Raw genomic sequence first — 6960 nt, 5'->3', positions numbered from 1 at the left:
AATATTTTTTTTTTTTGAAGGAACTCCTGAAATCAGTCAGGTATGAAGACTGAGAATGCTGACTGGATACCACTTACTTTCCTTTGATCCTCTCTGCATTTTTTCCTTCTTTGTGGGAGGTGGGGGCACCAGGGGCATTCAACACCCCACAGGCTCATCAATCACACTATCACTGAGCTACTATATAGCCTTGCTCTGACAGTTTAATCAGAGAATGAGGACTGTTTTGTAAACTCTTTCCTTTGCTCATTTTCTAGGCTATGATAAAATTCAATAATATATAAAGCACCTGAAAATAGGAAAGTGTTCTGAAAATGTCAAAATGTAAATAGTTTTACTTATTTCATCAAGTTTGTCATATCAATTAATTTTCTACTTTTAAATTGTTTTATTTGCTGTATCCATTTTACATTAGCATCATAAATCTTTTACAAACAGCAGAGCACAAATAAGTTAGTACAAAATTATAAGTCAGTTCTTTTCTTTTCTCACCCACATAAGTTCTCACTGAAAAGTATCTGTATCATAAGAGGGAGCCTACTTTAAAACACACAAAAAAAAATCCCATTCTTAACTAGGTAAAGAAATTGTTCAGTATTCATTCACTTATGCTCTCACATCCTATGTATTTTCTCATGGTCAACAAACTGATTTAAATGGTTCAAGTCATCCCACCATTTAAAGAGAAAAGTATCTACAATAATTTTAAACCATGGAGCTAATTTCAACATTGGCTGCTTTTTTCATAATTTCTTTCAGTTCTTCCTTTGACACATAGCAATAGCTTTTGATCTCATTGGGATCTGGATTCAAGGTAACATACTTCCTCAAAAATAAAATATAATCAATTTCATGTTCACCCCAGATGCCATCTGATTGTGCCTTATAGTAAATTCATGTTAAGTACTTCATTTCATCTGGATGAACCTCTTCCAAGAGTGTTCCCAGTTCAGCTTTTAAACGCCTCTGTGCTGCTCCTCTTACACCAATGGCATTGTTTTCTTCAAGCTCGCCTGGATTACTTAACGGATGACTACAGCAACTGTTGGTAAAACAACCTGGAAAGGTAATTTTAGCATCTGATCTCTGCTGTAGCAAAAGCTTATTTTCAGTGTTAAACAAAAAGATGCTAAAAGCTCGATGTAATAATCCTTTGTCAATGTTTTCATTTAGATGGCAATTCTTCTTGGTGTCAACCCCAATTTTATTGTCATTTTCATCAATAAGAATACACATCTCCGCCAGAAGTTGAACTTGTTGCTTATCAACATGGTTGGTATTTATTTCAGGCATTGTGACAAAATGTCTGATCTGTCCTACAAGTGAATCGCTCCACCCTGCTGAGGCACTTCGTGGGTCCTCCCTGCAACATGGTGCACCACTCCAAGGGCTTGGCTCAGCCACCTCATCCAGACCTACAGTTCCACTCGGTCCCGGTCCCTTCATTCTATCCCTGGTCCCCAACCCCCCGGAAGCCTCCTGGTCCATTTTAGTTATTGTGATCTTCTTCTTGTTGGCTCTTGAGATGGTTTGACTGTTATGTGTGGAGTATTCCCTCAAGTATTCCCTGTGGGGGATGTGTGTTAATGCACTAGTTTAGCTAATGTTATTCCCACTAATATGTGATTATAGTGACCAGTGATTCATAACATGTTCTTGCCCTATGTGGACTCAGTCTAACACTGCCTGAATGGACTCACCCAATTTCAATTAGTAGATGAATTTTAATCTTATTTATTGGATTTATTACTATTTTTAATGCAGGTATTCCATGTCTTTATTGGAATTTTAATTGTGCTTAAGTAACCTCTTTTACTTATCCCCAACTTATCTTTACCCCAGCTTATCTTAAAATTATTCACATTTAATTTCTTTGGAAACCTTAGCCTTTCTTAGGTGCAAAGAATAAATGTCAATTTATTTGTGATATCTTATGACATCACTTGGTTGAAAAACCACTTTTTAATGCCTGTGTGCACACAAAAATCTTCAAGCCACAAATATTATTGAATTAAGAAGCAACAACAATACTTAATATCAACATCACTATAATAATAAGCTCTATTCTTACAGTGCTGCCTGCACTTTACCATGTACACTTATACTATAATGGGATATATTATTGAGGGAAGTACAGAACCAAGTAAAAGCACATGGATGTCCTGGGAGGGAAAAATTCACACACAGCAGGAAGTTCCCAAGTGCTCAGAGAGCCTGCCCTTCCCTTGCAAAGGTATTTATAACCTTATAGTGTTGGGCTATTTTCCAGCTCAGGTGAACCAGAGGGACAGCTGGTTGGTCAGGGCTAGGGTTTATCTCAGGAAGAGGATAGCCTTCACACCAACTTCTGGCGGCTGAACATGATCAACAACAATGTTTAAATCCTATTAAAGACCTCCCTCCAAGGAGGGGTGTGGGTTGTTTGTGGAAAAAAGGAAGAAAAAAAAAAAAACACAAGTCTAGGTAACTAGGCAAGAGATAAAAAGTCAGATTATTAATTTCTAGCACGTGCAGACTTTTTGGCCTTTTACTTACTTCCAGGGGTCCAGTCACCCTAACTGTACCCCCTCAGTACCATGTCATCAGACTCAATATCTCATGAGAAAGTAAAGTTCTACACTGTGTAGGAATCCTCCACTGTGCTTACATGTAGTAATACTTAAAAATTTTTGGAGTCAGGTGTTGGCTCAGTCTAATCTCAGCACCCATGAGACTGTGGCAGGAGGAAAGTTGTTGAGTTCAAAGCCATTCTGGGTTATAGAGTGATTTCCAGCTTAGCCTAGGCTAGAGTGAGACTCAGCCTCAAAAATAAACAAATAAATTGATAAATAAGTGGAAATAAGCATTTGGTCACGTTGGTTGGCTTCCAATGTAAAATTTTGAGAAAACTGAATATATATGATACTATTAGAAACATGATAGAAGAAAAGTATACCAAAATCGTATGAATGTAGATCAGACAGCACTGGGCTGCATGAGATATGGCTGAATAATCACTGGATAATTATAAAAATTCAGATCAAGTAAGTTCAAAGTGACCAAAAGGTAAAGATAAGAATGAAAATCTAAATAAGTAGATTTACTTGGAACAATTATTTGTGGCAGTATGCTGTAAGATTAGTTATGCTACACAAAAGTAAAACTAGTAATGTTAGCAACGATAAAACCTATTTCATATGTTATTTGGATTTTAGAGAATTTTTGTTGTTATTACTGTGTGTGTGTTCCTATGTGAGTGCAGGCAACCATGTGCTACATAGTGTATACATACAAATCAGAGCAAACTTTCAAGTGTCTGACCATGACCTCGACCTTATTCTATGTTTTCAAGTAAGGATCTCATTCTTTTCCAGTCTGACCTGGAACTCACTGGTAGCCCAGACTGGTCTAAAATTTGTGGGGCTCCTCCTACCTCAGTCTGCTGAATGCTGGGGCAAAAGGTACAGGCCACCACATTCAACTCCACCTTTGTTTTGAGTCAGAGTCTCTTTTTTGTAACTTGGAAAACTGGATGCCAGATTCTCAGCTTCTCCTGTCTCAGCCTCCTTCCTATCTTGCCAAAGATGGCTATTACTTTCTTGTGGCTGGGGCAAAATATCAAACCAGTTTTCTTTGGCTTACAGCTTTCAGGGAAGTTTTATCATGGCAGAGAAGGCATGGCAGGAGCAGGAAGCTGTCATCACATCGCAGGAAATAGAGCAGAGAAAGAACTGGATTTGGAGCACAGCTGTTAACACCTCAAGGCCTACCCCCATGAACTCCTTCCTCCCAATAACTGCTCATACCCCTCCCCCACATACTTTCTCTAGCACAGCTCCACCTATGAAGTGTTCCACAGTCCTTCTGAACAGCAAGGACATCTGTGGATTAAGTGTTCAAACACATGAACCTACAGGGAGCATTTTACATTCAGAACACAAGCTGTGTTGTTTACATTGAATTCTGGGGTTCAGAACTCAGTTTGTCACACTTCCACAGTAAGTATTGTACCCACTGAGCCACCTCCATACCTCTGAATTTCTATTTCTAATAATTTAAGTAAGATGGAGGAGAAAAGCAAAACTAAACCCAGATCAAGCAATTTCTCATTAGTTCCTTACTGAATAATACACAGTTTTCTTTGGATCCATTACATTATCTCACTCGGGCTAGATTGCCATACTAGAGTCTATATAAATCTAAATAAAAGATTTCAAATGCAGTATATATAAATGAAAATTCCTCAGCAAGGTAAGCTATACTTCTACCAGTATCGGATGAAATAGATTAGTTATCAACATATTTTTAAAAAGTAAATTAAATATATTGAGCTATTATAATCATATTAAAAGTTACAACCTGATTCAGTATTATAACACATAATCATTTGTTTACATTAAGTACATGTGACTAAACAAAGACCTAAACCTTGAACCTGTCTAGATATAAACTGTATATGTCTTTTAAGAAATCAATGCTTTCAAATATCAGAATCTTGATATTTAATGTTGAAGATAATTCTACTTTTAGACATTATTTTGTAAACTAAGGTTCTTGCATCTAGTTTTAATAATTTCCACATGATTCATTTTTAATGTTCCTTATCTGAAGATAGATATGAAAATGTATTTATTCATTCAAATCATGTGTTTGTGTTTAGTTAGCACCTTTTTAAAAGTGCAGCTAACTCAGAAAATCACTTTCATTGCCCCATATTCAGGTCACTTGCTTTCTATTTACTTATTTCCTTTTAGCACTGAGTGATCTAGAACACATTTCAAAGGTTATTAGCTTACTTGATGCCAAAAGGTCATGCATATTAGTTGTAATTGGCTTTTATAAATATTACTCATTATGCAAATGGTTTATTTACAAGCACCATTAGACCAAACTGAATGCACAATTCAGGTAATAGGTTTCTACGTGTTTGTGATGAGGCAAGATATTTAGCAATATATAATGTAGATTTGTTCTTAAGTATTAGAATATGATTAAAAATACTAAAAATCATTATTTTCTTGACCTTACCACCTAGAATAGATTTACTTTGCAACACAGAAATGACAATTAATGATGTGTAAATATCTGAGCATACAAAACTAATCTTCACAAGTTGGAGGAAATATCTACAAATTATTCAAATGAATATAATATGTGGTCCTGCTGTAACTACTCAGGAGTAGCCAACTTGCTAGAATTACAAAATCTTTTCTCCATTTCATACAGTACTATGAATAATATTGTTTCTAGCTTGCAGAAGCATAAAAATCTAACTAATAGACTCAGAAGGGAATTTTCTGCCTATTTAAAATGATTGAAAAGTCATTCTGAAAGTAATCACAAAGCTACAAGAACAAGCAGACCAATATTGAAATGTTACTTTAGAACAATGGTGAAAGTTGCTTTAAAAGGCTGAAATGTGATGAGTATCCTTTGATTATATCTTTTAATACCACTGATTAAAAATTAGTGCTAACAGTAGAAGAAGAAAAGTGGTTAATAATTGTTTTCTTAAAAAGTTTAAATTCCTGTCAGAAAGCCTTATTACTGAATTTGATCTTAATCCATAAACATCACAGTCTTTAAAGTACTCAAGAAGCAAAAAGACTGGGATCATTCTTTAGGGTGAAAGAGGATTGGTGACGTACTGTTCTTGAACAGCTAAACACTCTAAATTTTCTGTTCTTTGCAAAATAATATCATGATTTATATATCAGGTAAATTCACATGCATTTTCTATACCTATTGTACGTACTACAGTACCCACACTTACTTTTTTAAACATTTTCATCTAAGTTTTATTTATTTATTTTTAAATTATATATATATATATATATATATATATATATATATATATATATAAAATTAATTAGTTTTGTATTCAGCAAATACAGTCAGTTTGGCAACATTATTAGGCTTATCTGTGATCTACCCCCTCCCCAATGGCCCCTCCTTGTTGAGGTATATGGGTTGTGCATTGTGGAGTTAGCCCACAATTATGGGTAAGATAAATGTCTCTGCATATCATGACACAACATGTGGCTCTGACATTCTTTCCGCCCCCTCTTCCACAAAATTTCCCTGAGCCATGTTGGGTTAATTTTTGGTCTGCTTCAGTGATGAGGTATTGGGGACCTCTGAGGCTCTGGCTCTCTGATTTGGTAGGAGTTGATTTTTCTCTGTGTTGTTCTCCTTCCCCCTTATGCTGGTATGCAGTTCATCAGGAAAACAGCACCCTTTCTAGTTTCACCAATTTTTCTTTGTTTCAGCTGGGGCCCTTTTGAGGTATGATGGGGTGGCTCTCTCCTTAGTATCTACATCTACCTGACAAAGAGAAGCAAATTCTCCAATGGAGAGTAAGTTAGCACCAGGACAAATGAGATAACCCTTACATTTTTTTTTTATAGAACATTTAATAGGTGTAGGCCCTCTTGTGTCCCATGATTGATGGTAGCTTGATATTGGAGAGTGGGCTAATGTTTGGATATGGTTCTGACTTATTTCCCAGCTCCAACTACAGGTTCCATACCACTGAGGGGTTCAGTTAGCCAAATCAAGAGCAGTTGGTTCCCCACCATGGCTGTGTGCCACTATTGCACTTGTGTGGGCATCACAACAGGTTATTTGCTGCTAAGTAGGTTAGACCATGATTTCCTTGGACAGATATTGGTCATTTTCCCCCAGTCACCCATGTAGCACCTTCTGGCACTAGACACACTGACTGTCTGGGGAATGACTCTCTTTTAGCTTCCAGCCATGCCATTTCATGTTATGTGTCAACTGCATATGCTGTCTTCAGTAGTAGGGTCTTACCACTAAACTTTGGTGGGTCATCAAGTACTCTGACATAAATCTATCTATCTTTTAGGAAACCTTGTAGGTCTCTCTGATCAAACGCTCATTGTAAGATGTGGTATATCTACACAATGGAATCTATGCAGCCGTAAAAAAAAAAAAAAAAAAAAAAAAAAAAGACACAAT

The 6960-nt window shown here is 36.3% G+C and overlaps 1 pseudogene; it reads right to left on the bottom strand.

The window, feature by feature from the left end:
- Positions 1–614: 614 nt before the first annotated feature.
- On the bottom strand, positions 615–1320 carry LOC101605358 (annotated as a pseudogene).
- Positions 1321–6960: the final 5640 nt, after the last annotated feature.

This window comes from Jaculus jaculus, chromosome 7 (assembly GCF_020740685.1).
Source record: "Jaculus jaculus isolate mJacJac1 chromosome 7, mJacJac1.mat.Y.cur, whole genome shotgun sequence".
In the NCBI taxonomy this organism is placed as follows: domain Eukaryota; kingdom Metazoa; phylum Chordata; class Mammalia; order Rodentia; family Dipodidae; genus Jaculus; species Jaculus jaculus.
Note: the sequence above shows the minus strand (reverse complement) of the source record. Positions and strands in the feature narration are given on the sequence as shown.